Genomic DNA, 14,321 nt, shown 5'->3' on the forward strand with positions numbered 1-14,321 from the left:
CCAAATGACATTTAAAAGTGCGAGGAGGAGATCTTTGTTCACCTTGTGAGGTGCTGCAGCATACTACAGCGAACTCTGTCGTTACCAGGGGTTGTGTCACGAGCCGTAGATAACGCAAAATCCAGTTCCCACAAGGCAACTGGACAGGTTGTGATCTTCATCAGAGAACGACCAGAAGTCCAAACGACAGCTTTCAGCAACCGCTCTGTGGCGCTGGAAACCTGGATACTGACTGGCAGTTATATAGTAACACTGGCAAAATAGGTCACCATAGTCTGGGCAATGTACCGCGGACTGGTTTCGAGAGTGCTGTTTCGCATTGCAGCAGCCGTGGGGCGCCTCTCTCCTGTCCCATAATTTCTCCTGATGGTCTCCCACACAACAGAACGGTTAATGGTGTTCAGGGACTGTTGCCACGACCTCTTCACGTTCTCTCGAATAATCAAGCGACACTTTGCCCTCGCCACCCGACAGGCTGTAAGATTCTCTCCAATTGGGCGGGACTTGAACCTGCGCAGAGCCGCACGCCTAGTCCAGACAGCAGACAGCAGAGCGGTATTCGCCACTCCACCAAGGGACAGGTTGCCTCGTCTGTAGTCTCGTGGACTGGGGAATGGATGCTGAATTTTGGTAATATGATCCAAACATGCCTCGACATCGGCACAATGTTCAAAGTGGGACAACTGGTTATAACTGTTCAGTCTGCTTTGCCAAGCACCCATCACGGCGGGTAAGTCGCACAACGAGTGGAAGAAAATCTAATAAACTGACTCGCCTAACGAACGATGTTTCGTACAAAGAATGAAATTAATTTTAGATTTTTCAATCTTTAATAACTATTTCAAAAACCACCTACTGGCCTGGATCGGTATCTTTGGCCCCATAAGTAATAATCTCACGCGTTCTGCCACAAACCACCGTTCTGTAAAATAGAAACTCCGACAGTGCTCTATTCAGTCAGAAATGTTCCACAGTCGTTGTCAGACGTACCACTGCCCGGGCTTCCGTGACGATGGAAAAAATTGTCTACGACCATGTGGCGAGGTCAGTTCTAGCCGTCGCACGGTAACCCTTTCTCTTCCAGTATCTGTTATTGAATTCCAGTTCAGATTTCTAGTCTTTAGTTAACACGAATTCCTTAAAGATGTTCGTTAGCCAGTACCTACGCGCGCTACGAATATACACTCCTGGAAATGGAAAAAAGAACACATTGACACCGGTGTGTCAGACCCACCATACTTGCTCCGGACACTGCGAGAGGGCTGTACAAGCAATGATCACACGCACGGCACAGCGGACACACCAGGAACCGCGGTGTTAGCCGTCGAATGGCGCTAGCTGCGCAGCATTTGTGCACCGCCGCCGTCAGTGTCAGCCAGTTTGCCGTGGCATACGGAGCTCCATCGCAGTCTTTAACACTGGTAGCATGCCGCGACAGCGTGGACGTGAACCGTATGTGCAGTTGACGGACTTTGAGCGAGGGCGTATAGTGGGCATGCGGGAGGCCGGGTGGACGTACCGCCGAATTGCTCAACACGTGGGGCGTGAGGTCTCCACAGTACATCGATGTTGTCGCCAGTGGTCGGCGGAAGGTGCACGTGCCCGTCGACCTGGGACCGGACCGCAGTGACGCACGGATGCACGCCAAGACCGTAGGATCCTACGCAGTGCCGTAGGGGACCGCACCGCCACTTCCCAGCAAATTAGGGACACTGTTGCTCCTGGGGTATCGGCGAGGACCATTCGCAACCGTCTCCATGAAGCTGGGCTACGGTCCCGCACACCGTTAGGCCGTCTTCCGCTCACGCCCCAACATCGTGCAGCCCGCCTCCAGTGGTGTCGCGACAGGCGTGAATGGAGGGACGAATGGAGACGTGTCGCCTTTAGCGATGAGAGTCGCTTCTGCCTTGGTGCCAATGATGGTCGTATGCGTGTTTGGCGCCGTGCAGGTGAGCGCCACAATCAGGACTGCATACGACCGAGGCACACAGGGCCAACACCCGGCATCATGGTGTGGGGAGCGATCTCCTACACTGGCCGTACACCACTGGTGATCGTCGAGGGGACACTGAATAGTGCACGGTACATCGAAACCGTCATCGAACCCATCGTTCTACCATTCCTAGACCGGCAAGGGAACTTACTGTTCCAACAGGACAATGCACGTCCGCATGTATCCCGTGCCACCCAACGTGCTCTAGAAGGTGTAAGTCAACTACCCTGGCCAGCAAGATCTCCGGATCTGTCCCCCATTGAGCATGTTTGTGACTGGAAGAAGCATCGTCTCACGCGGTCTGCACGTCCAGTACGAACGCTGGTCCAACTGAGGCGCCAGGTGGAAATGGCATGGCAAGCCGTTCCACAGGACTACATTCAGCATCTCTACGATCGTCTCCATGGGAGAATAGCAGCCTGCATTGCTGCGAAAGGTGGATATACACTGTACTAGTGCCGACATTGTGCATGCTTTGTTGCCTGTGTCTATGTGCCTGTGGTTCTGTCAGTGTGATCATGTGATGTATCTGACCCCAGGAATGTGTCAATAAAGTTTCCCCTTCCTGGGACAATGAATTCACGGTGTTCTTATTTCAATTTCCAGGAGTGTACATCGAATAGACAAATTAACTGGTACAACTGCCTAATATCGTGTAGGACCTCTGCGAGCTTGCAGAAGCGCCCCAACACGAAGTGGGATGGACTCGGCACATGTCTGATGCAGTGCTGGAGGGAACTGACACCATGAATCCTGCAACGCTGTCCATAAATCCGTAGGAGTACGAGGGGGTGGAGATCTCTTCTGAACAGCACGTTGCAATGCATCCCAGATATGCTCAATGTTAATATCTGGGAGTCTGGTGGCCAGCGGCAGTGTTAGAAAAGTGTTGCTGGAGCCACTCTGTAGCAGTACTGGACGTGTGGGGTGTCACATTATCCTGCTGGAATTGTCCAAGTCCGTCGGAATGCACAATGGACACGAATGGATGCAGGTGATCAGACAGACGTACATATCACCTGTCAGAGTCGTATATAGACGTATCAGAGGCCCAATATCACTCGAACTTCACACGCCCCACACCATTACAGAGCCTCCCCCAGCTTAAACAACGCCTGCTGACATGCAGGGTCCACGTACACATGAAGTTGCTCCATAACCGTACACGTCGACCCGCTTGAAATGAAACGCATCCGACCAGGCAACGTGTTTTCACTCATCAACAGTCCAATGTCGGTGTTAACGTGCCCAGGCAAAGCGTTTGTGTCATGAAGTCATAAAGGGTACACGAGTGGGCCTTCGGCCCCGGAAGCCCATATTCATGATGTTTTATTGAATGGTTCGCAGGCTGACATTTGTTGATAGCCCAGCGTTGAAATCCGCAGCAATTTGCCGAAAGGCTGCGCTCGTCACACTGAACGATTCTCTTCAGTCGTCGTTGGCCCCCTTCTTGCAGAACCGTTTTCCGACCGCAGCGATGTCGGAGATTTGATGCTTTACAATATTCGTGATATTCACGGTACACTCGTGAAATGGTCGTACGGGAAAATACCCATTTTATCGCTACCTCGGACATGCTGTGTCCCATCGTTCGTGCACTTAAATCTAGATAACCTGCGATTGTAGTGGCAGTAACCGATCTAACAACTGCCCCAAACACTTGTCTCATATAGGCGTTGCTAACCGCAGCGCCATATTCTGCCTGTATTTGAATACGTTTTCCTATACCAGATTCTTTGGCTCTTCAGTGGAATTAATGATAATGCTATGTCTCTGTTTTGATGAAGTCCGAAGCACAGACATAAAAGAAATATCTTAGGACATCTTTCTTCTAAAACAGGATGTACTGTACTGAACAGTACTGTACCATAAGTCTATTTGAGTATCCATTTGTCCTGAATGAAACGGATTCAGTTATTCTGCTTTGATTCATGCGGAAAAAGGTGTTTCACTTAACAAGTGTTGGGTCCGAGTAACTTTCAGGAATGTATGATACTCATTATGGTAAGTAATTTTGCATACTGTAAAATTTACAATGCAAATGAATCGAACAAAATAGTATAATAATTAATTATTTTTATTTGATGACCAATTAAGATACACATTAACTGACATATACAGTATAGGGAAACTGAAAATTGTAAGTGCAAAAATGGTGTATGGTTTCCTGAAAATTTACCGTTTAAGTGATGAATTTATGCAGCTCACAAAATGAAATTAATTATTGTAAATTATGACTAATGAGATTTACGTAGTATTTTGTTTCTGATTTCGGAACAGGCAACTGCCTAATCCTCGAAAGGAAGAAGATGATGATGATTATGAGATTTATGTACCTGTAATTTTCGACTTACTATTGACTATAGTTGTGAATCGTAGTGGAAATTGTGAGGAGCTACTTCAAATACTCATCAGTTAGTTTAAATCTGTAAATACCTTTTACGTCTTTCATTTTAGAGAAGTTTTTCTCGCAGTGATAGGTAGCGCCCAAAGCCAAAAAAAAAAAAAAAAAAAAAAAAAAAAAAAAAAAAAAAAAAAAAAAAAAAAGCCACGAGCAGATTTATGCAATTTTAATTATACTAAATATAATCTGTTAAACATAATGTATCTTCAATAAGAAACTGTAGCCACAAAACACATTATTTCCGTAGTATGTTCGTTTGCATGGTCATTTTATGCAGTAGCTGTTAAAAACAGTTATTATTCTTTCCGCCTTAGTCTAACAGCAATTTAATTAAAGGGAATTTTACTCCAGACGCGTTTCGCTCTTATTTATAAAGCACCTTCCGTGGTTGTTGGTGTTCTGCCTCTCGTTTACACATTCTCCGAACTACTGCTTCTTCCCTCCTCGCTAGCAGCGGTTGATGTCGAAAGACTTCGTTTCACATATACGCTTGCCAGTTTTTACCTTTCTGCAGTATTTCCAGTACGCAGTGCTGAGTGAGAACATACATAATTACAGTTCGATTTACAAAAGTGAGGTGAAGTGTAAATAATGTGTATGTTTCGAGGCGCCGTTCACCTCGGTGACAGCATTTGTGGGGACGACCATCGACCTAGTGCGGCAAAAATGTGATTCACCGGAAGAGCAGACACGTTTCCACTGATCGACGGTAAATCACTGCGTACCTACTGCCTACTGCAAGCGTAACTGACGACGTTGGGTCCACATGTGAACACATAAGGGTCGTCTGCTGCGGAGATCCATGTTCAACAATGTACGATGAATGGTGTGCTCTGAAACGCTAGTGTGTGCGCCTGCGTTGTGTGCTTTCGGCAGAGACGCCGCAGATCACCGTCTATTTCACTTCGCAGAGCGGACCAGACTCCGAACCCCACGTTCTGTGAAGAGTCGTGGACGTCCAACCCCTTAGCGCCTAGTGGCAGTTCCAATGTCTTTCTACCTCTTTTCGTAGATGCTCACGACGGTGGCACGCAAACATTGCTAACATTTTAGTTCACATGTTCTGCGCAATAATACGAGGGTTAATCAGAAAGTAATGCACGGTATTTTTTCTTCAACAATTCTTTATTGAACATAATGAGAGTTATACACACGAAAGAATGGTGTTTTATCTACATACCCTATTTTTCCACGTAATCTCCATTCCGTTCTACGCCCTCCCTTAACCGCGAAACAAGGGCGTGTACGCCCTGTCGGTATCAATACTTACCCTGTGGCGGAGCCAGTGCTTCACTGTGTGAATCACCTTCTCATCTTCCTGAAAATGGCATCCTTTAATGGCCCAAACAAGTGGATGTCCGAGAGGGCTAGGTAAGGGCTTTAAGGTGGATGGGCTAAGACTGTCCAACCCTGTTTTGCGATGTGTTCAGCTGTCCTCAGACTTGTGTGGGACCGAGCGTTATTGTGTTGCACCAAAACATCTCATGAATTGCTGTGACGCCGAAGTCGTCGGAGCGCGTCTGGAGTTCGTTAACGTGTTGACATATTCTTCTGAATTAATGATACCGCTTCTTGGCATCACGTGAATCAGAGATCACGTCTTCACAGTCCCAGAATACGGTACTCGTGACCATACCGGCGGAAGCGGTTGTTTTAAATTTTTTCTTCTGTGGGGAGTGGGAATGGCGCCACTCCATCGACTTTTGTTACGGGCTCAAAATGGTGAACCCAGATTTCATCACCTGTCATAATCCAGGACAGAAAGGCCTCCGCCTCAGCTTCAAAACGTTGCAACGAATCAAGACAAATGATTTTTCTGTGCGATTTGTGATCCACCGTTAGACTCCGCAGGACCCACCTTGCACACACTTTGAATAGCCAAGAGTGCGGGTAATCGCATCCACACTTCCCTTGCTGATTGACAGGTGCAGCGCCAACTGCTGAGTCGTAATGCTTCGGTTATCGCGAATGACAATATCAGCTCGCTGCAACATGTCAGGTGTGAGAATAGTGGATGATCTCCCCGGCCGCTGCAAATCATTGAGCTCCGCCAAGCCGCCTTCTGATGATCTCACCCTCCGTGCCCAGCGACTGGCTGTACTTCTGAAACTTCCTGGCAGATTAAAACTGCGTGCCGGACGGAGACTCGAACTCGGGACATTTGCCTTTCGCGGCCAAGTGCTCTACCAACTGCCGGGAGTGCTAGTTCTGCAAGTTTCGCGGGAGAGCTTCTGTGAAGTTTGGAAAGTAGGAGACGAGGTACTGGAGGAAGTAAAGCTGTGTGGACGAGGCGTGAGTCGTGCTTGGTAGCTCAGATGGTAGAGCACTTGCCCGCGAAAAGGAAAGGTCCCGAGTTCGAGTCTCGGTCCGGCACACAGTTTTAATCTGCCAGGAAGTTTCATATCAGCGCACACTCCGCTGCAGAGTGAAAATCTCATTCTGGAAACGGTACTTCTGTCGACAGCTGATGCTCCATAGGCTTTGCACAAGCGTTTGTGAATATCCAACACAGTTTCTTTCACTGCAGTGAGAAATTCAATGACCGCACGTTGCTTGTAAGGTACATCACCTACAGACGCCGCTTTGAAACTGTCCTGCAGCTACACTATCCGTCGAAAGTGACGGAAAACTGGCGTGATCACTCAGGAGACTTCAAATAAAACGTACGTAAGCTTTCGCATTCGTAGCATTCTTTCAGGCTGAGAGAAAAAAAAAGCGATACATTACTTTCTTGGCAACCCTTATAATCTTCCGCTTGTCAAAGTCGCTTATCTAAATGGATTTCCCAATTTGCAGCCCATTACTTCGCTACGGTGGTCCTCCGTTCGTTTCTGCTCCGCTTAGATACTTTTCTTACAGCGTCACGTGACCGTAACGCCACCGGGCAGCATCGAACGCCGCAGTGAGCAGTGGTTCAAAGTGGTTCAGATGTCTCTGAGCACTATGGGACTTAATTTCTAAGGTCATCAGTCCTCTAGAACTTAGAACTACTTAAACCTAACTAACCTAAGGACGTCATACACATCCATGCCCGAGGCAGAATTGGAACCTGCGACCGTAGCGGTCGCGCGCTTCCAGGCTGTAGCGCCTAGAAACGCTCGGCCACCGCGGGTCACAGTGGTTACACACTGGACTCGCATTCGGGCGCACGACGGTTCAATCCCGCGTCCGGCCATCCTGATTTGGGTTTTCCGTGATTTCCCTAAATCGCTCCAGGTAAATGCCGGGATGGTTCCTTTCAAAGGGCACGGCCGACTTCCTTCCCCGTCCTTCCCTAATCCAATGAGACCGATGACCTCGCTGTCTGGTCTCCTTCCCCACAAACAACCAACCAACCAACCACCGCGGGCAGCTGAGCAGTGGTCATGATGTGTTTGGCTTCTCACTCCATGTGCTCAGAATTAACGTAAAGCAGGAGGCTTTGAGACGGAGACGTGTGCTGGGAGGCCCCCAGGTGAGGTTTCGCGGCGACGGGCCCGTCCCGTCACGCGACACGCCCTGCGGCCGTGATTGCCGCAGAGGCGCCTCGGGCTATGCGGGACTCGGGCACGGGCGGCGAGATTGCCGGCGGCGTAAACGAGACGCTTCAAAGAAATTGCCTGACAAGGCTGGCAGCTGTACACTCAGCGAGGGTGGAAAGCAAGGCGACAAAAAGAGAGGTGGGAATGGCGGTGCTTCGGGGAGGGGGGCAGGGAGAGGGGTTAGCGCAGCGGCATTCTGCGGCGACGCGCCTTCCCATCTCGCTGCTCCCACTCTCACTTTGGGTTAAAGGAAAATTGTGCAGTGTGTCACAAGGAACAGAGTACATACAAACTCTATGCTCGTGATGAACAGCGCTGTAGTAAGCCACACAGTTTGATGGAAAAATGTACGTATGGAGTAAGGGGAGTAGCTTACAGTTGGTTCGCCTCTTACTTTAAGAACAGAAAGCAGAGGGTAATTCTCCGCAATATTGAGAGTAGTAGTGATGTTCAGTCCCAATGGGGCACTGTTAAGTGGGGCGTTCCCCAAGGGTCGGTGCTGGGGCCACTGCTGTTTCTTATTTATATAAATGATATGCCTTCTAGTATTACAGGTGATTCAAAAATATTTCTGTTTGCTGATGACACCAGCTTGACAGTGAAGGATCTTGTGTGTAATATTGAAACAGTAACAAATAATGTAGTTCATGAAATAAGTTCGTGGCTTGTGGAAAATAATTTGATGCTAAATCACAGTAAGACTCAGTTTTTACAGTTTCTAACTCACAATTCAACAAGAACCGATATTTTGATCAGACAGAATGGGCATATTATAAGCGAGACGGAACAGTTCAAATTCCTAGGCGTTCGGATAGATAGTAAGCTGTTGTGGAAAGCCCATGTCCAGGATCTTGTTCAGAAGCTAAATGCTGCTTTATTTACCATTAGAACAGTATCTGAAATAAGTGACACTTCAACACGAAAAGTAGTCTACTTCACATATTTTCATACGCTTATGTCGTATGGTATTATTTTTTGGGGTAATTCTTCTGATTCAAAAAGGGTATTTTTGGCTCAAAAACGGGCTGTTCGAGCTATATGTGGTGTGTGTTCGAGAACCTCTTGTCGACCCCTATTCAAAAATATGGGGATTCTGACATTGCCCTCACAGTATATATTTTCTTTAATGTCGTTTGCTGTTACCAATATTAGCCTATTCCCAAGAGTTAGCAGCTTTCACTCAGTTAATACTAGGCAGAAATCAAATCTGCATGTAGAATGCACTTCCTTGACTCTTGTGCAGAAAGGAGTGCAGTATTCTGCTGCATCCATTTTCAATAAGCTACCACAAGAACTCAAAAATATTAGCAGTAGCCCGAACTCTTTTAAGTCTAAACTGAAGAGTTTCTTCATGGCTCACTACTTCTATTCTGTCGAGGAGCTCCTGGAAGAGCTCAAATATTAAGCAAATTCCAGTGTTAGATTGTTGATTGTCTTCATTTAAACTTACGACTTGTCACCTGAATATGTTTTTTTTATATTTCATTTTATCTGTTTCTAATATCGTGTTATAATTTCATGTATTGACTCGTTCCATGACCATGGAGACTTCTCCTTAATTTGGTCCCACGGAACAATAAAGAAATAAATAAAAAAAATACGTAATTCTGCAAAGCTTCGAGTCAAATCAGGATGCTACTTGACAGACCTAAACCGCAATACCCAAATGGTAGAATTCGGTTTATTGGGAGAATTTTGGGAAGCTGTGGTTCATTTGTAGAGGAGCCCGCATATAGGATGCCGGTGCGACCTATTCTTCGATACTGCTCGAACGTTTGGGATCCGTACCAGATCTGAATGAAAGAGAACATCTAAGGACTTCAGAGGCTGTCTGCTACATTTGCTTCCGGTAGATTCGAACAAGAGGTAAGTGTTAAGGAGATGCTTCGGGAACTCAAATGGTAGTCCCTGGAGGAAATGTTACGTTGTTTTCAAAGAAGACTATTGAGAAAATTTAGAAATCGGCATTTGAAGCTGACTGTTGAATGATTCTACTGCCGCCAACATACATTGCGCGTAAGGACCACGAAGATAAGATACGAGAAATTAGGGCTCGGACAGAGGCATATAGATAATCGTTTTTCCCTCGCTCTGTTTGGGAGTGGAACAGGAGGGGAAGTGACTGGTAGTGGTACAGGATGTCTTCCTCCACGCGGCGTACGGTGGCTTGCGGAGTATCTACGTGGGTGTAGATGAAATAAGTACCATATAGGAGACGACGTTGTCTCAGAATAGTGGACGTGCTTGGGGGACCCAGTCATGACAATATAGTACACCTTGTGTGTCTAATACAATACATCAGATGGGCGAAAGACCTTCAGACTTCCGGAACAATGCAATAGTTTGTATTCCAAAGCACACAGGTAATGAAAGGCGGGAATGGAATATTATCGAACTATTAGTTTAATAAGTAATACTGAATTGCATGGTTAAGAAGAAAGGAAAAGTGGTAAAGGCGGACCTCAGGGAAGATCAGTTAGAGCTCTGGAGGAATGTACGAAAAAGGCAGCTAACACTGGCCCTACGACCTACTTTAGAACGTAGTTTCAAGATGGAAAAAAGCTACCTTTACACCATTTCCAGATGCAGACAAAGCTTTCGACTACGCTGAACGCCTGAGGGTGCAGTTCAGCTTTCGACATACCGATTTCCATGTCAGAATGATCCTTACCAGTTCGACTGACCATGTGGCAGATCACACCCCGTGCGCACGCCTGCATTTAACAAAGGATGTGCAACTCATAACAACACGACTGTGGTGGCCCTAGAAAACATGTGATATGTGTGTTATATCTCACGAAAGATAAAAAAAGGGTGTTCATCTAACTATAAAATGAAAATTTGGTTCACATTAATTCTTCTTGTTTATTATGAAGTTTCCTGATAGCATATGCACGAATAAGATGTTATTACAGCATCCATTTCATCTCATGAAATGCTGACATTCGAAAAGAGCATAAGATTCACAGAAGGTAACTGACCCTAACAACGCAGCTATAAGCGCTCCGTAGTTCTCATACCTTGATCGCCCACGCTGCAAGTCCTCACCACAGCCTGCAGTCAGTAGTAAAGAGCTCCAAGCACCGTGATTTGCTGCAGACTGCAACACACTGGCATCCCATTGCTAGTGCAACCCTTCTCTACATCTTCAGGTGCTGTCGCCTGTTGTGTTTTGTGGACAAGTGTGCTCTGCCAGCACAGAGTTTTTTCTCCTATCCAAACGGTCGTGCAGTTCTCAAGCGCCTGCGGAAAAAGGCGGTGCAGAACTCTGGTCAATAATGTTTTTCTCAACAACAGACCAAACTAATCTCCCAGCATAACTTTATCTATGTGAACCGTCCAATTCACTCCCACACAACGTAGTTCTTTTAACGCTTTTGAGTTGCACTCTCACTTTCAACTAAGTTTCTTACTTCTGTCGATAATACTCGGCTCCCACAGACAGCCGTGTTGACATTCCCTCATTGGATATTTTTTAAGATCACCCAATACGAATTTTCTTACAACTTTTTATCAAGAGGTCGGTTGTGCATCCCACGTAATGGCGTAACAGAAAGTCGGCACATTGCGGTACAAAGAGAGAGAGAGATGGTGGTGGTGGTGGATAGTGTTTAACGTCCCGTCGACAACGAGGTCATTAGAGACGGAGCGCAAGCTCGGGTGAGGGAAGGATTGGGAAGGAAAGCGGCCGTGCCCTTTCAAAGGAACCATGCCGGCATTTGCCTGAAACGATTTAGGGAAATCACGGAAAACCTAAATCAGGATGGCTGGAGACGGGATTGAACCGTCGTCCTCCCGAATGCGAGTCCAGTGTGCTAACCACTGCGCCACCTCGCTCGGTTGAGAGAGAGAGAGAGAGAGAGAGAGAGAGAGAGAGAGAGAGCGAAGTTGATGACTTCTGCCCCCTACACATCATTCCCAGAAGGCGACCACGCGGTCCAAAACAAGGATCCTTTGAAACCTGTTTTGACCAGATGGCACTGCTTCTAAAAGCTAAGATCCTGCATGAGCGCAAGAGTTCGTCAAGCTGCATTATACTATTTCTGTGAATGTGGGAAGTATTCCATATCGTGCAGGACGCATTATCTGAGAAACTGCCAAAATGCAGAGCCCAAACGTCCAGTACGAACAGTGTTTGGTTTGCAGCGTACACCTGACACTAGCGGACGCTTCGTCTACTCCCACTCTGTTTCTTCTCCGACAGTCAAGCCGAAGCTACCACTGACTGAACACCAAGTCACTGCCCTGGACCTATCTCGCAACCACGGCTCTAGCTAAACAACAGAAAATATCACATGCGCAACAGTCACTAACAAAGAGAAGGACTTAACTTAAAAGTAGTAAGCTTAAACTCTTAATCCAGGTAATCACTGATGTTGCTAGCTACAATTGGTAAATAGATTACTGGTTTGTGGGAATAGAGTTCACGCGGTATTGACTTTATATCAGTTATGAAGGATAGATGATATGTGACAGTCCAGCAATGGACTGAAACTTATCATTTGGGAAACGCCATTTGAAACACTCAAGGTAACAATTGTAAAATACAGAAATCAAAAATTTATTAACAAGTTATACAGAATGCAGATGGAAGTAACAAGAATCGATGGGCATGAAATGAAAACAGTGGTTGAGGAGAGCGTGACAAAGTGTGATTGCCTTGTGACATTGGGATACGTCGTGATTTTAGTATTATTTATTTATTTATCGTATGGCAGTGATTTTAGTATTTTGCGATCTGACAAGCTCTGCTGTAGTCGATCGTCCTCAGACGTTACACAAGAATTATGTAATTAATCCTAACTGATTGATCGTGTTATATAACCTAATCACGATCGGTGCGGTAAGGACCAACTCTAGATAAATGAGGACAATAGAACCGTACCAAGATATTTATTAGAAAACGTCAAGCAAATTGCAAAACAGAACCTATACAATTACAATATTCAGTCAATTATACTGGTCAGATGAAGTTAAAGATTGGCACAACATGAATGGTGTACAACAAGATTGACAATGTTGCATATCAGCAAAAAATTGTTTTTGGAAGGGCACTAGAATACTACGCAGAGGATAAGGAGCATGCTTGCAACCAACGGATGTTCCTGCAGAGGTTGTTCATAAATAGTGTGTCAGTTAGCACACACACACACACACACACACACACACACACACACACACACACACACACACACAATCATATATGCAGGGTGGTCCATCTGAAGTTTCGGATGGGTTTATCTCGAAAAATATACATCGGGTAAAAATAGTGGGTAAGACAAGTTCGTAAGCTCGAAGGGGGACATCAAGTGATACAACACGTGACTTCCAGTCCCCTCCCACTTGGGTGGGGCAGGGGGACAACTTTTAAATCTTAAATGGAAACACCTATTTTTAATTGCAGATTCGGATTCTCCATAAAAAAGTAATCAAGTTTTGTCTGAAACATTTCTTAAACCATTGACAGATGGCGCTGAAAACGAGTAAAAAGTAACATTAGGGAAGAATTCTGACTTATTTAGAATTATCCGAGAAAGACGTATCTAATCGATAAAAAATGTGCACCAATTCCTTCGTAACTCCAAATTAAGCTATTTTTGTACAAAATGTACTGTATCCTACTTTTAGCGTTATCCAAAAACAATGACATGGACGTAGTAGAATGACGTTCCCATCGTGTGCTTCATTAGTGTGACTCCCCTTGCCTCTCACATGTTGGGTTGTTTCATTAGTATGAGTCCCCTTGCCTCTCATAATTTGGGGTGCTTAATTAATGAATTTAGCCACAAAGAAATCATTTAGAATTATCCCCATTTGCTTCAAGTCAATCGTCCGGGAAAGTGGTCCACAATTTTGAGCAGCACATCCCGTGGTATGCCTGCACACGCTCTTCGAATGCGTTGCTCCATATCGTTTCGGGCTGTGGGCTATTTTTCATAAACTATATTTTTTGAATAACCGCACAAGAAAAAATCAGGAGATGTTAGGTCTGGTGAACGTGGACGCCACTGAATTAGTCCGCTGTGTCCTATCCACCGACCAGGGTACCTTAAATTTAAAACTTTCCACACATTTTTAGCATAATGGGGAACTACTCCGTCTTGCGAGAACCACATTCGTTGCCTAGTTTCTAAATAAACATCTTGCATTAGCTCCAACAAATCATCGCGGAGAAGTTGTAAATAATATTCCCCAGTAACATTTTGGTCAAAAAAATACGGTCCTATTAAGGAACCGTTTAAAATTCCACACTGGATCATTAACGACCATTTGTGTTCATTGTCAACGGCTCTGTGCCAGTGTGGATATACAGGGGACCAATAATGACAATCATGACGATTTAATGCGCTATTGTATTTGTGAAAACGTATCTAAAAATCATTGTCACCTTATCATTTCCAAG

Source organism: Schistocerca cancellata, chromosome 3 (genome assembly GCF_023864275.1).
Source record: "Schistocerca cancellata isolate TAMUIC-IGC-003103 chromosome 3, iqSchCanc2.1, whole genome shotgun sequence".
NCBI classification, from domain to species: domain Eukaryota; kingdom Metazoa; phylum Arthropoda; class Insecta; order Orthoptera; family Acrididae; genus Schistocerca; species Schistocerca cancellata.